Raw genomic sequence first — 18,121 nt, 5'->3', positions numbered from 1 at the left:
GTTTATTTTGTAGACAACCAAAAAAATAATAATTTCTGAAAGGGGTTAAATAATATTGACCTAAAAATATTGTGTTTATAGTTTTAAAACTTCTTGTATTCCAGCCAGTTTCATAGAAAATGCTGTAAAAAATTTCATACTCTGAAATATTGTCAAAAGAATAACATTTCAGAAGTGTGCTAATAATTTTGCATGTATATTTATATAACTAATTGTGTGCTTTAGTTTAATCTTTATACTGGTCAAAGTATTTTGAAAAGACTTTCAAAAAGGGCAGCACGGTGGCGCAGTAGGTAGCCTCACAGCAAGAAGGTCGCTGGTTCGGGCCTCGGCTGGGTCAGTGTGCATTTCTGTGTGAGTTTGCATGTTCTCCCCATGTTTGCATGGTTAAAAAGTGTATTTCCCAGGGATGGGTTGCGGCTGGAAGTGTACACACAATAATGTGCTGGATAAGTTGGCGGTTCATTGATAACAATTTACTATAGGCAGTTTTAAAACATGTTTTGACCATGAGAGGGAGCCAAGAACTAGGATTTGTAGAGCAGTGGCTACTGTAAGCCTATTCATTTTACATGCCAGTCTTTTCAGTGCTGTACATGTTTCACTTCTTTTGCCATATATTATTCTTGTCAGTCAGGATTACTACCTTAATGTTGACCATGTTCACCCATCACCCTGGCCCAGTCCCACTTCAGGTACAGCTGCTGTACCCCACACTTAGCTGGACCACACAAGAACACCAGATGCAGTCCTGCAAAAACACTGCCATCTCAACCTATAGAAGTTGTTTTAGACTTTCAAAGTAGCAGCAGGAAGGATGTTTCCAAGTGAGAATTTATACAGGAAGGTAAAAGTGCCTCGCAGTGGAATCTGCTATATTTTTTGCCAGCCAACAGGAAATATCAGTCAGGGAGTTAATAAACCACAGGGCAAACAAAATAGCATCATAACCACAATCATCAAGAGACCGAGTGAATGTATATTCGTAACCGTGTTTTGACTCTGATGCTCTTTTTGTTGGTTTTGTTCCTGTCTAATTTTTCCATGAGATAAAACATTTGCTAAACATATGGCTCAATAAATGTTTCCAGGTCTCCTCATGTTTTCCTTCTCTAATTTTACCTGAATTTAAACAGCTTTGGCATTATTAAAGTTAATTGATAGAGTCTGAGGTATAAACCTCTGAGTTAATTACAACTTGTAATATATACTTTGTTCATATTCAGTATAAAGGAGGTATTGTAAGACACAGTTGAAGACACAAAAATTCATACATACATACAATAATATATATATGAAAGCTTCTGCTAAAAGAATACATTCAAAGGAACTTTTATTATTATTATTATTATTTATTTTATTTTATTTAGTTTTGGAAAGGATATTTCAGTTGAACTTTATGAAGAGCAAACAACTGCGGGCTGTAGGACTCCTGCTAAGCATTGGTTTGACCTTTGCTTAATATCAGATGGTACTGTTTGAACAGTAGTTTACCTCATGTTGCTCATCTGTTGGGATCTGTCAGAACAAATGTTTTTAGTTTAAGAAACATTTTGGAAATCTTTTGGTGGGCTGGTGGCAAGCATTAGGCCCATGTCACTCATTCAGTATATTCCAAATGGGATATATTCCCCCCGGGGGTGAACTTCGGACTCATTCCAAACCAAAGTTTAAAAATGACCACTTTAAAGGGCCCTTTAGAAAGAAGGATTTTGAACGGGTACAACCGGTGGACACTTCTGGCACCCAAAATACTTTGCTCTGGGAAGCTCTCAATTCAACTTTACCTTTAAATATATACTACTGTAATATTTATATTAAGTTATAAATAAAATAATTGTAAAATACAATTCTAAATAAATATAAATTTAAATAGTTAACCACTTATAGAGCAAAGAACTACAGTATTTCATTGACATAAAAAAGTCATACAAATATTATTACAAATTATTGTAATAACCCCAGTCACACTCCAGAAAGTTCACAATGAGATTTTTAAAAATCCTTTAATGCATAGGACAGTATTGTCAGGGAATTGTCAGGAGCAGAAAGAAATAGGTGAACATTATAGTGTCATTATGCTATATGTCATTAGGAGTGCAGGGCCAGACAGAATCTGCAGACTTTTTCTTTTTCTGCAGAGAATTTGTGGATTTATGTGGAATTATTTTGGGAGTATTATAAATACAACCCTAATATATGAAATTTAAAAAAAATTGTTTTTAACTGTTATTTAATGTTTGCAATGCAAATCCAATTAGATCCACACATTTGATAAACAAAGCAAGTCTCTCATATAATGTATCTACTAAAAGACAGAAAATATTACTTTACAAACTGCATTGTAAATAAATCAAATGAACATTTAATATTACTATATTATCCCGATGATATTACTGAAATTAATTTAAAAACAGAATAAATATTTAATATTACACACATTTACACAAGTAATTGCATAGACTTAATGATGAGTTAGAAATCTGAGGATTTGTGCTCGCGCAGATTCTGTGTGAGGCTACATATAGGTTAACCAAGAAATTAATTAAAAAACAAATTTGATTTAATTGACGTATCCTCAAGTCATCCAAGATGTAGTTGAATTTTTCATCATTAAAGCATGAAAGAAGATATTTCACTGATACCAATATACTTTGTGATGCCTACATGCAAGTCAATGTCTTCTAGCACTTCGAAAGTCAAGAAAAAAAATATACATGCAAAACAAAATTAATATTCATGGCCTTGAATGATGGTCTGTTATGAAGCAAAACAATCAATCTGTCCCAAATAAATATTATTTACACATTAATAATCCCAAGCCTTAGCAAAAATAATACACTTACAACAGTCCTTTTTTACTCAGCTGCAGTATACTTGAGTTATATGAATCCACAAGGACCACAGTTTCAGCTATAAATCTTTTTTAAGGCTCTACTTAAGTTAATGTCATCTTATGGAAGGATTGGATAAATTAACAGCAAATAAAAAGAATTGGGTAAACCCTCTATATGAGATGTTACTTTTGGATCCATTGTTTACATCATGTTGCACATTTGTTGGCATCTGTCAGAACAAGCGTTTTTGGTTTAAATAATATTTGAAAATGCACTGGTGGCCTTTGGCAGCCTTTGTTAGCTAGGGAAACCTTACAGCACTTCTAAGGGCTCTTATAAATGGCAAATGCCAATGTTTTGTTAAGTGTGTGTAACATCAAGCTCAACAAAGCCTCCCATTAACAGACTGAAAGTCTTATAAAGCAGATGACGCAGTGCCAGATGAGCAAAATCAACAGACCACACAGTCGTTTTTTGCAGCGTTTCTCACACAAATCACAAACCAAATGCAATTCCTCTGATTTAGTTTTTAGTCTAATGTTTGTCAGCAAGAAAAGAAAAAAAGCAAGATTTATTCATAATGTTGAACCACATAAATGTGCATCCCTCGACTTGCATTCCTCAGCAAACGCATTTAACGAGGTAACATTTAACGGTGCAGTTAGTAAAATGGCTGTATATGGCTTTGACTATTTCTCCACTGCTGACCCTTAGCGAGGAATTTTCCGCAGTGGTGGCTGGGCACAGAGCCACAGAGCGACAGGCCTTCACACACAGCAGCCCAGCAGCCGCAGGCTCCGGCCTGGTCCTCCAAAAGTCCTGTTGCTCCAGTAACCACATAACAACCAGACCGTCTGAGTCTGCCAGTGAATTATTACTTCTCTGAATTTCAGCAGAAGGATGGAGATAAGTATCATGATGCAGTGTTATTGGGACAACATCTTGGTTGACTCTGAAAATAAAACAAGAACGTCACATTTAACCATGAATATTTTAGGAGTCATAGTATTGTTACATTTTTTACCATTACCATTATGCTTCAAAAGTGCTTTTATTTTTGTCTTGTTTCTAGTCCAAATATATACAATTATTTAAAATAATGGTTTACAAATTGAAAATGAAAAAGTACGCTTTACTCACCCTCAAGTGGTTTCAAACCTTTATGAGTCTCTTTATTCACTAAAGAATACATTTTAAAGAAAGTTTCATAAGAAAAGTATAGAAAAGTTGCTTTATAGAAACAAACAACATGGAAGTCACTAGGTACAGGTTTCAAGCTTTCTTTAAATAAATATTTTTGAGTTCAACGACAGGGACACAAACAGGTTTAGAACAAGTGAAGGGTGAGTAAATGATGGCAGCGTTAAAAACTTTAGGTACTGTTAAATCAAGTCAAATCAAGTAAATAATATTTTGTTTTCAGAATTAAGTCAAAATTAAGTTTTTCTTTAAAAAAAAAACCTAAACAATCTACCAGTGGAATGGGTAAAATAACATTGTTTTCAACTTGAAAACTTCTTTTATTGTAATTATTTTAATTACCCCAACGGCATTTAATTTGGTTTGATTTAAGGAAAAAACTCACTTCATTTGGACTTTATTCCTTTATTTTCCTTTGGCTTAGTCCCTTATTTATTAGGGGTCACCACAGCGGAATAAACCGCCAACTATTCCAGCAAGTTTTAAGCAGCAGATGCCCTTCCAGCTGCAACCCAGTACTGGGAAACACCCATACACTCTTACATTCACACAAAACAGCCCAATATTGATCTAATTCACTTATACTGCATGTTTTGGACTGTGGGGGAAACTGGAGCACCTCGAGGAAACCAACACGGGGAGAACATGCAAACTGACAGACTCTAACCAGCGACTTTCTTTCTGAGAGGCGACAGTGCTAACCACTGAGCCACCATGCCACCCTCAACCTCCCAAACTACCACGTCCGTGATGTCATTTACTCCTGCATTCTACTGTATTCTCTCATCAGTTGGAATAGAATAACTTTTGCATAGAATAAAGATAGAGACATTTTTCCTTACTGACGTGCAGAAATCACCAAAATTATTTTCAGCAACCTAAACCACACAGAACCAAAAAGGTACACTTCCAAATATGAGTTTGCAAAAAACAGCTCTTTTTTGAGAGCTTTATTATAACAGACAACATATACAATTATTTTATTCACTTTCAATGGTGTTTATCACTTTTATGGTGTTTTAATGAAACCTTTGCATTTACACTTCTGCATGAAGGTGGATTTGGGAAGCTTTTGAATTTGAGTAGGCAAAATCCAGGCAGAAACCCTAAAATAGCTCTTGATTTTAAGAGGTTAACAATTATTTTGATATTTAGATTAGAAACACAAGAACTGTTAAGTAAGAATTTTTTTTTACAGTGTATGCCTCTATTCCAGAGAGCGATAAACTTTTTTAACTATCAACCTTTTGGCTTATTCACTGTAAAACGAAATGGTTCCACACAATCTGTGTTGGGACAACATGAGGTAATGAAGTTAAATAATCAGTTTTATAAATTTAAGTATATTAAACATAAAAATTAGATTTTAAAAAATCAAGAATGGTGTTTTTCAGCTCATTTTAAATAAGTAGTTTGAAGAAACAGCAAACGTTTTGTTTAGTGTATATTTTAGCCCTGAACCAGTTTAAAATATTTGAATGTTTTTCAATAAAATAACATCAAAATGACATTAAAATACCATCAAAAGTATAATTTTCATTTTCTCCATTTATGACAATTATTTTATTGAAAAACATTTAAATATTTTAAACCATTTATGCTTCACTGGACACTTTTTTATTGTTGTTTGAAATTTGAAAAATTCTGATTTGATAATCTATTTAGTAAAGCATTGTAAAAAATTAAATACAAATTTTATTTAATGTTTGGACATTTTCAGTTTACTTTTAATAATTAACTGTTAGATAGATAGATAGATAGATAGATAGATAGATAGATAGATAGATAGATAGATAGATAGATAGATGATAGATAGATAGATAGATAGATAGATAGATAGATAGATAGATAGATAGATAGATAGATAGATAGATAGATAGATAGATAGATAGATAGATAGATAGATAGATAGATAGATAGATAGATAGATAGAAGGACGGACGGACGGATGGATATTTTCCAATAATACCACAGTAATAAAAAAACTTTAAAACTTCATCCACTTAACTATCTTCCCTTTATGCCCATATGCTGCTACTGTATATAAACAAATGACTGAGAGTGCCACCATTTATACCCGTCCCGCCACACTCTACCATTAAGATCCCACCCCTGCCACACCACAAGCATAATTACACTCAGATATGTGCACAGACTTCAAACACACAGGCAAAAGACTCCAAGAGTAACACACTAGAAACCCCACGTTTGCTCAGACAGACACAAACATCTTTTGGCAATACATACGAGACGCTAACGGTGAAAGAATGAAGGACGACACAATGGTCCATTTGTTGGTTTTAGGAAGCGCACACTTCAGGTGTTTTTCTTTGACTATGTGTCTCGTCTTTGTCAAAGGCCAAAGGGAAAGATTTCAGATCTTTTTAAGCGTGTGTGTGCATGAGTGGAGACAAGCAAGGTGTGGACACACAAACACACACAGAGGTCAGAGGTCAGACTACAGCATTCCTCACAGCTCTGTACACACACACTCACTCTGACCTGTGTTTTTGTCCTTGGACATACTCTAAAAACAGACTAAACTAAGTCAACACACACAGTTACGTAAGCTGTCCTCCTAATGTTATCACACCAAGCAGATAGATTTGAGATTAGGGAACAGGATGACATTTTCCCTGAGATTCACAGCAGCGTTTTCATATCTCATACTTTATATCTCATTAGAAGCATACTGCAAAGTACGGTGGCTGAGAGTTATCAAATGTGTTGCAAGTTAAAGGGCACCTATTTTACCCCTTTTTTCCAGATTTAAAATGAGTCTTTTGTTTCTCCAGAATGTGTCTGTAAAGTTTCAGCTCAAAACTTTCATCAGATTATTCATTATACCTTTCAGAATGTTGGAATTTTCGGCTCTGAACACAATGTAGCTGTTTTTGTGACCTGTGCCTTTAATGCTGGTCTCCCCATTCACCGCTCTCATGTTCATGTCAGAGTGTGCCTCAATCTCTGCCTCGGCTGTGTCAGATAAGTGACGGACATGAAGGAAGCATAGATTCATTTATTAATTTTATTTTTGGCTTAGTCCCTTTATTAATCAAGGGTCGCCACAGCGGAAAGAACCGCTAACCTCTCCAGCAGCGCTGGGGATTCCCTTCCAGCCTCAACCCATCACTGGGAAACACCCATACATTCCTATTCACAAACATACAATACGGACAATTTAGCCAACCCAATTCACCTATTGCGCATGTATTTATACTGTGGGGAAAACCGGAGCACCCAGAGGAAATCCACGCAAACACGGGCAGGCAACCTGACCCAGCCGAGGCTTGAACCAGCGACCTTCTCGCTGTGAGGCGACAGCGCTACCCACTGTGCTACCATGCAGCCCATGAAGGAAGTAGATCTCAAGTAATATTTGTGAGAAATGCTACAGTACGAAATTTCCCAATGATTATTTGATGTATTTGTTGTTGAGTTAATACAAACCTTTCTGCAACGATGAATCGCACACAATGCCATTACAAAGTTTCTGCACACACACACACACACACACACACACACACACACACAGAGTGCTCAAATCTGAGGGATTTGTATCCTATTTTAACATCAGGAAATTTTAAAAAAGAGACTGTTGTCTTTAGAACACTCCAATATGACTGTGGACACACTACACACAATTCAGTCCAAACAGCTAACAAAAGCGGATTTTCATCTTGGTGCCCTTAAAGAAAACATCCAAATAGAAAAAAAAATGTTAACAAACCGAGAAAACCTCTTTGAAAACACACTCATTTTCTCAATACATGTAAATAGAGAAATGCACTGCAAATAGCACAAACTGTAACAGAAACATGTCGGTGGACCCCAAAAACGAACACAGCTGCTTCCTGTTTAGTGTCAGCTGTGCTGTTAAAGATTTGAGAGATTTTGTTTATTTTTTATTTTTATTTATTATAATGACCCATCTTAAATAAAAAAACACATCTCTCAGAACTTTGACAACTCCGACTCTAAACAGGAAGAAGCTGCTTGTTGCTTTTTCGGGTCTGCTGATACATTTTCGTTGTGGTCCGTGCTATTCATAAGCAGGCAATTATGTATTTTCTTATTAGGTTGATCGTGATAATATTGACAATACTGAAATGAGGGCAGACCTAGTGATTTTAGTGCCCTAAGCAATTATATTTTTGTGAAGGGGAAGGGCTTCAAAATTTACCCCTAAGAATTGAGACAGGGTATACAGCACCTGTACACGTCATCATGTCATCACAATCTCCTGCTTCATATGAGATCAGACGATTGCAACTGTTGTAGTTATTCCAGTTGAGTTATTTATTGGTATTTATCTTCAGGAAATCACTGAGGCCATAAAATATATTATCATAACAATATAATGCGGCAATAAGATCGTAATACTGTGCATTTACACAGTGGCCATATTCATCTATGTAAACACAACTTTTTTTTTTTTAAATGCATAATAATGACAAAAAAATACTAATTTGTGAATACTTCCAGGTTTAACTATCTGCCTTTGTGGCTGGTTTATTCTGAGAATTTTTCTTACCCCTTGGTTTTGAGTGTGGTCCTGATAAACCTTCGTCCGAAGGGCTATTCACCCCTTCCCCTTAGCCCTACGCCTTCAAGCTAAAGAGAATTGGGACACCCCTACCCCTTGATGTGAATGCGCAAAACGAGGCGTAGGGATAAGTGGAAGGTCTTAGGGGTAGAATTGGGATTGGGCTTGAAAGTCAAGACACCCTTTCTCTAAAGATTTGTTTTTTCCCTGTAGATAAGTTTTTTTTTTTTTTTAATAAATTGCATGTAAAAAAAAATATTTTAAGTGCAGTTAAGTGCAAGTGGTGCTCACTGCAGAGCCATTTGGGCGAGCTGAGCTCCAGCGAAGGGGAGCTTGAGCTTGAGCTCCACCTTTTTTGCACTTCTTCTACGAGTGATGTCACTGGGGGTAGAGTAAGGGTTGGGTTGGTGTACGCATTAAAACAGCTTACAGGAGGAGGAGCGAGAGCTCATGCTCCCCCTCGCTGAAGCTTTGCTCTGCTCAAATGGCTCTGCAGCGAGCACCCTCTCATTAAGTGTACAGTTGATTAGCCATTTTTGTGATTGATTTTAACATTTGCATGTACAGTAAGAAAGGAATGTTCCACTATTAATGGCTTTAAAAAGAAGTAGAACCGTTAAAATTGTAATGGTTCTAGATAGATTTTACAACATTTGATAGAGAATGTATAAAAGAGTTATATGATTAATACGGGTTTCTTAGCATTGGTCAGGGCTCCCTAATTTCCTGGGGCCCTATAAGCGGCTGCTTACCTCACTTAGGGTCTACTCACACTATGCTTTTAGAACTGTGCCCAGGCCCGTTTCCCGGATCGTTTGAGAAGTGTGAGTGCTCTGAATCAGGCTCAGGCTTGGTTCACTTGGCCGGACTTAGCCCGATTGGAAGAGGTGTGCCAGAGCGCGGTTCACTTGGCGCGGTACGCTTGTGTGTGAGTGCAAAACATGCCTGAGTCCTGAACTGAAAGCGAGACATGACTTTTAAGGGACTGGGATTTATTAATCATTCTTACTGTTCAATGAACGCAAACTGTCAATGATTATTAAAGACACAAACCCCTCACTGCACCACAGCTGCACCTTCAGCAAACCTCCTAATTCCTATACTTTATGGTTGTTTATGAGTGTCAAAAGTGGCTGATCTGTTTAGTGAAATATTTGACTGCGTGTCACTGCATATCAAACAACTTAATCGATATAACTAAAAAATCTCCACTGTGCTGAGCAAAAGCGCTTACTGAACAGTGCATCATCAATGACGTAAGCATGTCAAGGCTCGAATGTAATGTGAGTGCAGGCCATCAGGGGAGACGGTAGGGGGGACTAGATCCTCAAGCTCCAGGCTCCCTCCCATTTGCAAGACGAGAGGGGAGTTTGAGCTCAGGTAGAAGTCGAGAACTCTGTTTGAAGTAGCTAATGAACAGATAGTGATTGCTCTTTAGAGATGACTATTTACTAGGAGCATGTCTATGGTGCCAATTTGAAAACCAGGGAATTTGGGTGAATCCACATTGGTTCGGAGAGAACATGTAAACTCTGCACAGAAACGTCAGCTGGCTTGGTAAGGACTAGAACCAGCGACATTCTTGCTGTGAGGCAACAGTGCTACCATACCAATCAATCTAAAAAAAGAAGGAGTAGGGGTGGAAGGCGGGATTCTTAAAAAGGAAAATGGCTGTGATATGGAACTTATTTCTAGTGGCTTAAGAATTGTCTGATTGGTCTGATCATTCTCGGCTTTCTCGGCTAGCTTTTTGTTTCAGTCCACATGCGCACCAAACCCAATGGGCAACCATCATCATACCCCATTCCCCGCTTTTCAGTTTGCGTGCATCTTCACCGGCTGACCCCCCACAAGTCCCGCTATTAAGTTATATCCCGCTATCATCCCGTAAAGGTATTTTCCAGTATTTCTCCCTTATTTTTAGTCTTTCTCAGAACAACCGAGCCTACCTGTACGCAACCCATACCGCCGAACCACCAGGGGTCGGCCCTTGCTCTAAAACGTGAGTCTTCTGTGCTTTCGCTTTGTTTAAGAATGAAAACACTTATAAATAAATATTAAAAACGGCACAATTCTCTTTCCTTTTGATTACAGGTGCCGTCACCCATCCTATACAATCCTCAAAACAGTCATATAATGGTGCATGACTGTCAGCTGACATGCTCCATAGCGATAAACAGATGCTGTTTCCCAAACGGATTCTGTACACACAATCTGTAGCGGAGAAAAAGTCTGGCTTTTGGGAGCGTGTTTAAACAGTCATACACACATAATTAATAATAATAACATAAGGATGTCGATCTTGGTGTTTTTTTCCCCCAAACACAACTAATTTTGTCTTAAATGAGCATAAAATGTAAGGAAAGCAATCAAATGCTTTCATTATAACGTTAGATGTGTGCATTTTTAAAGTGACACCTCTTATTTAATGTAATACAAAAATCTTAAAAAATAAGAGATTTATTTGTTGCTCTTTTATCAGAATGTGTAAGTTATACAGTGGAGAAACGACTAATGAGATTGATAACTTGATTCTATTTCATTATAATAGCTATTAGTTTTAATAAGCTGAACTGTTTGCTAATTTATTTGCTGCTAATGTATCTATGTATTATTCTTTTGTTAATAATCATTTTAAAAAGTATTATTGACCATTTAACCGTCTATTTACAATGAAACAGCTCCAAATGAACATATTTAGTAATTTAAGGATTTTTTAAGGCGGGTGGGGTTGGGGGTGGGATCCCTTATTGTGGTGGGCATATCCCTTACTTTCACATCCCAATGTTGACAGGTATGTATGTATAGTCATCCACTTCTGTGTATTTGTTTTGGGCTATTCTTAGATGTTTTTAACTGACAGTCCAAATTTAGCCTTGTTTAATCCAAGACGACTATGTTTAGACATCTATTACACATCTATTGGCATCTTTTCTTTTTAAATGTTTGTTGGAAAAAAATAACATTATTTACAGTGTGGCTGTGCTATTATTTCGAATTTAGAACCATTTTGACTTTTTTTGACTACAGGAGACTGTTTAAAGATACTAAGGTTGATTTTGACATCATGCGTGTGTGCGTGTGTGTGTGTGTGTTGGGTTTCCTGCAAGCTCAGGTCCAGCCTCACAATTGCCTATTGTCTGGGCCGAGTCACACTTCCTGACAGGGCAGAATTCACGGAAACAGAGACACAGTCCAAACAAATTCTTCGGGCTACACCTCCACCCAGACTTCAACGCACCCGCCATTCCAAGGAGCCGTGTGGCAAGAAAGACCATGTTCGCAACAGGAAGTTAATTAGCGTTGAGCTTCTCAGGAAAGTGGGAAGGAAGCAGGTGGAGTCAGGAATATGACTGGCTTCTCATGCACTTACTGTACGAAATATGGATGTGTTTATCCTATTTATGAGTTCATTAAGTCCGAAAGGTCATAAGGATGCTCTTTAGTTAGTTTCTGGGGTAAATTTAAATGTTAGTATAACTGTACCCGTTAAACACCCCATCCTCCACCCGCCTCGACACCCCCCCACACACGCACACACTCACACACACACAGACTAGAGAGAGAAAAAATGCTTTCCTTCTCAGACAGCAACATCTGGCTTTCATAACCCAAGTCAATGCTCCTTTCCAGCTACTAATGGACTTTAAATAGGATATCTGACCACTGGGCTCGGTGTCTGTGCCTTGGCTCAACAATTAGACAAATATTTGCTTTTGGAGGAAAATTGGGTGGAGAAATATGAGAAAAATATGTTACAGTTTTTGAGCTTGACTTGTAATGGCCGATGCTTGGTCTAATTGACAGTCATTGAACCCCTCCATTGTACTTTTCCATCACTTAATATCCATGCGCATACAAATCACACACATACTGTATTCTTCAGAGATGGAAAGGAAGGTGTAGATCAGGAAATGAACTATTAAAACAAGACAGTCTGAATTCTCATTTAGTTAAGTAATGTACAGCAAGTTAATAATTCACTGTGTGGATTCCAAAACGCATCTCTCTCATTCATTCATTCATTTTCTTTTTGGATTTGTCTCTTTATTAATCTGGGGTCGTCACAGTGGAATGAACTTCCAACTTATCCAGCATATGTTTTACGCAGCAGTTGCCCTTTCAGCTGCAACTCATCTCTGGGAAACATCCACACACTCATTCGCACACATACACTTCGGACAGTTTAGCCTACCCAATTTACCTGTACCGCATGTCTTTGGGGGAAACAAGAGCACCTGGAGGAAACCCACACCAACGCAGGGAGAACATGCAAACTCCACACAGAAACACCAACTGACCCAGCCGAGGCTCGAACCAGTGACTTTCTAGCTGTGAGGTGACAGTACTACCTACTGCGCCACCACGTCGCCCCATATATATATAACCCCACCGGTCCTACACCGCCCAACCCGCTCCGAGCTGGGATCGAACTGGCGACCTTCTGCATGGGAGTCGGTTGCTCTAACAAGGAGGCTAAAGACCATGGCCTCTAGCATCTGTCGCTAGAGCACCTTTAGAGGTCAGAGGTTTGAGGTTTACTCGCACAGCACCTACTAGCTGGCCTCCATTACATATATATATTTATTCATTATTTTGTCGGCCTAGTCCCTTTAATAATCCCGGGTCACCACAGCGGAATGAACCGCCAACTTATCCAGCATGTTTTTAAGCAGCAGATGCCTGTACCGCATGTCCTTGGACTGTGGGGGAAACCTGAGCACCCGGAGGAAACTCTCTAGTCTGATGAAACTAAAATTTAACTCTTTGGAGTGAATGCCATGCATTTGGGGAAAAGCAGACACCGCTCATCTCCAGCCTAATACCATCCCTACAATGAAGCATGGTGGTGGCAGCATCATGATGTGGGGATGTTTTTCAGGAGCAGGAACTGGAAGACTAGTCAGGATGAAGGGAAAGATAAATGCTGCAATGTACAGAGACATCATGAATGACAAACTGCTTCAGATTGCTCTTGACCTCAGACTGGGGCGACGGTTCATCTTCCGACAGGACAATGACCCAAAGCACACCACCAAAATATCAATGGCTTTCAATCCTATTAAACATCTCTGGAGAGAGCTGAAAATGGCTGTACACTGTCGCTTCTTATCCAGCCTGATAGAGCTTGAGAGGTACTGCAAAGAGGAATGGGCAAAAATTCCCAAAGACAGGTGTACCAAGCTTGTGGCATCATTTTCAAAAAGATTCGAGGCTGTAATTGCTGCCAATTGTGCATCAACTAAGGATTGAACAAAGGCTGTGATGTGAATACTGATGTATATGTGATTTTTCAGGATTTTTATTTTTAATAAATTTGCAACAGTTTTAAAAAATCATTTTTTCACTTTGTCATTACGGGGTATTGTGTGTAGAAATAAATGAATTGAATCCATTTTGGAATAACTCTGTAAAAAAAAATGTGGAAAATTGTGATTTTCATTTACATTAGCTTTTTCAAAGTATTAATATTTTTTTAAACACAAAATAAAGATTTGTATTGGTAACTACTATCAAATATTATCAGCTCATGCAGCTTACATACTTGCGTTAAAAAAGAATAAAGTGCTGACAGAGTTTAAACCCTTGGCAGGCTTTGTAACCTATGTGAAAGTAATTTCCTGAGGAGACATCCTTTTTTCACCGGGGAAAATTTTATCCTGTTTTACTAGTCTCTTTTCCCCAGCCTCCCTTCCTCAGCCCCACTATACTTTAAAGTGCTGTTGATCCTTATCCCTTACGCTGAATTATCCACCTGCTTCTTGAAACCTGAAACATCTGCCTTCCAGTGATTTCGCTGTGCATCTTCTCTTTCAAATGTATATTTACAAGCAGGATTTATTTACTCAAAGCCCTTCCTCACTGATCCACTAGATAACATATCGACTTCTAATGGTCTAATGGTATTTTGCTGTAAGCAAGAAACAGTCCCGGTCACGTGGGTAAAATACTGGGATCTATCCATTTGAGACACAAACCTATGACCCATGAAACTTATGGTTAAAGACAAGCCCTGCTGTTTCTTTGAGGATTGGGGTAATTAGCCTCTCATCAAGCTCTCATCGTGGAAAATACAGGATGATCCGTATCTCTACAAAGAGATGATGGTGTAGACTAAACACACTGAAGGAGAGTGATATAGAAGTAAGACAAAAATACAGCACAAATTGAAATATAAACTTATTTCTGCCTTGTTTTTTTGCCATAAAAGATATTTGAAAGTTAATAATAAAAAAAAAAAATTGGTCTTGCCGTAAATTAGAACTCTTTTTGAGTTACATTTGACTAAAAACAAGCTTCAATAAAAGCAAGCTGTTGATTAAATTTAGTATGCTTAAGGTGCCAGTTTTAAAAATAAGACCACAACTAAAAGTTCCAATTTCAAGAATCTTCAGAAAAGACGAAGATTTATTTGAAACACAGTTTTGTTATGTTTTTAACAACTGCTTTTGATTTGTGCTTTTGCTTCAGCCATTTGAGTTTTTTGTTTTTGTTTATAATAAATGTCTGCTGCTTATTCAAACTACATAATTGAAGCGAGCTGAATCAATACAATTCTTGAGTTTTTTTGGGACAAAATGTGTATGTTCACTTCACTTAGATTTGTAAAAACAATTAATTTAACTTCATCAATTTGTGTTGTGACAACATGAAGGGATTATGTGGAACACAGCATTTTTACAGTGCTAGGTTCTCAAATCTGTTGTTTGTTTCTTCATTGGTTATTTTGCATCTTGACAAAAAGCTTAAAGGGCACCTATTTTACCCCGTTTACATGATGAAATATGCCTTTTGTGTCTCCAGAATGTGTCTGTAAAGTTTCAGCTCATTAGTCAAAAATACCAAGTAAGTTTATTTGATGTATTTGTGGTGGAGCAAATTCAAGCCTTTCTGAAATGATGAGTCATACACAAATGTCGTTTTCAGTACAAGTGGATTTGTTGTTTTTAAGGCAATGGATTTACTCACTTTAAGTAAAATAAAAAATGCATTTACATGCTAATAAAAATCTTAACCAAGTACTCTTTTTCAAATTTGCTCTGTAATAAAATTGCTAAATGTACAGAGCTTATAAAAAACAAATGTAAAATTTTGAGCATGCTAGTTATCAAGTCTTTTTTTTTTTGCTTCTTTAATCGACAGATTTTATTTTGTGTTAAAGACCACTTTAACTAAATGTAAGATTTTTGTTATAGCTTGTTACAAAAGATTTCTGCAATGATGTGATGTAAGATCCCTCTTTTATCTTAAAGCTTAAAATTTCAACACACTATTAAAATGAACACAGTTATCTTACTATTTACTCACACTCAAAACTTTGTTCTAAACTTTCTTTTGATGAACACGAAACAAGAGTTATTAGTTTTTTTTTAACCCTAAAAATCTCAAACAGGTTTGGAACAAATGAAAAGTGAGTCTGAAGATGGCAGAATTTTTATTTTTGTATGAACTATCCCTTTAAAGTCAAAAACAAAACAAAAAGAAGCAGAAAACAACACAGGAGGGCAGAAACTCTGATAAAATTAGACTTGTAACAATGTGTACACTATCCTCAATTACAAGCTTATCTTACATTTCTTAATAATCACCCTACTATCAAGAGCAAGCATCAAGTGTGGGAAAGAAAGAATCACATTGTTTTCTCAGAGGCATTTGTCATCATCAGATCATGTGTGAAAATAACCCAGCGCATGTTTAAATGCCTTTGTGGACTGTTTGAAGCTTTTGAAGCGAAACGTGATATTACAAACTTCAACACTCGCTATTTGTTAACCCAAAGTTCATTAGGAGGTAGCCTACATAGAGGAAAGCCAGCCCCGGGACATCGCTCAAATCTGAGCTCCGTAAACATTGCCATGATAAGCTAAGAATTCTCGGCTGGATCCGTTCCCTTTTTGGCACTGAGCTCGAGACAGGAGTCACAGTTAACAAGCCTCGACACCAGCCGTTTCCACGCAATCATGGGAGACTACAGAAAAATGCAGGAAAACAAAACACTTGGACTTGGATGACAAATACTTCATGCATATTTTGAAAAGCTTTTGTTTGCATATTTTCGGAATTAAAAATAATAATAAATGAATGTATTAAAAATATTTTAACTTTACAACAGTATATTTTTTCTTACCTTTTTAAAATTGCCACATACAGACGACAACATTGTGAAAGCAATATTTGTTTTTTCATTATTGCCCTGTTTAAAATAAAATTTAAAAACCACAGATGACAGAAAAGATTATACTTTCAAAAATAAAAGTACCAAACAATGACTGACACTAATACTGGTTTCAAAAAGTTCACTTTTCTTACTAGTAAAAGTGTAAAAAAAAGGGAAAAAAATACCAATGTAGGGCTCTGTTTCAACATATCTTCTTTTGTGTTCATCAAAATAAAGAACCTCATGCCCCGTCCTCTCTAAATTGTTCCTTCGTCAGTGACAGGGCCTTTGCATCGTGGGTGCGTGACGATATTGTCTCTGTTAAAGGGCTTCTAATTTACCCCTTTTACAAGATGTAAGATAAGCCTTTGGTGTCACCAGAATGTGGCTGTAAAGTTTCAACTTAAAATACCCATCAGATCCTTTATTATGCCCTGCTGAAAATGTGAACTTTGGAGTCAGAGGAAATTGTAGCTGTTTTTGTAGCTTGTGCCTTTAAATGCAAATGAGCTGGTTTTCTCACAGACCACTTTAGCACCAGTGTATGCTAGTATTGTGTCATGTCATATAAAAAGCAGTCAGTGACTGAGACAGACATGGATGAAGCAGAGACTCAGGGCGTACTCAGACTATGTACAGTTGCCTTGAACCGGGCTGAAGCACGCTTGTCCCTCCCGTTTTCACCGACGGCCCGCACTCACATCACATTCGGGCATACACTGCAGTATGGATATTCATTATGCTACACAATAAACCAGATTTAACATCCACAAACCTGGACTCCTGTTGTGTGTTTGCAGGCATCTTCTTACATAGTTGTAGTGACATTGTGTAACTGTGTTGGTTCTAGCGGTTATGAATTACATAATGATTTTACTGTTTTTTCTTTTTTGCGAACATGCAATGCTTTAAACTTGTAAAACTTAAGATGCAGCTGATCACAGAGAGTTGAAAACAATCTTTTAATCCCAGTTTCTTTGCAAATCCTGTTCTGTCGAGATGGGTGGGCGGGGGAAACAGCACTCCTATGTCACGTTTTGGTGGGCCTCAAAATCAATGGGATTTTGATCCAATTTTAACATCAGGAAATTTAAAAAAAGAGACTTGTTGTGTTATATCACTCCAGTATGACAGTGGAAACACTTTACCTACAAACACTTCTGTTCAGCTTACAAAAGTTAATTTTGCATTAAAGATGCCCTAAAGTCTGCATGAACCAGAAGTCACTGAGATTTGTATCTCAGTATTTTTATGTTTACTTCCAACTGAAATGAAAATTGAGGTCAACAGAGCACGACCGCCACTCTAAACATAAAAGCAAATGATCAGACTTTTTTTTCCAGTGGATTAACTTGCATAGAATAATTGTTCAACTAAAGA

Source organism: Danio rerio, chromosome 12, assembly GCF_049306965.1.
Source record: "Danio rerio strain Tuebingen ecotype United States chromosome 12, GRCz12tu, whole genome shotgun sequence".
In the NCBI taxonomy this organism is placed as follows: domain Eukaryota; kingdom Metazoa; phylum Chordata; class Actinopteri; order Cypriniformes; family Danionidae; genus Danio; species Danio rerio.
Note: the sequence above shows the minus strand (reverse complement) of the source record.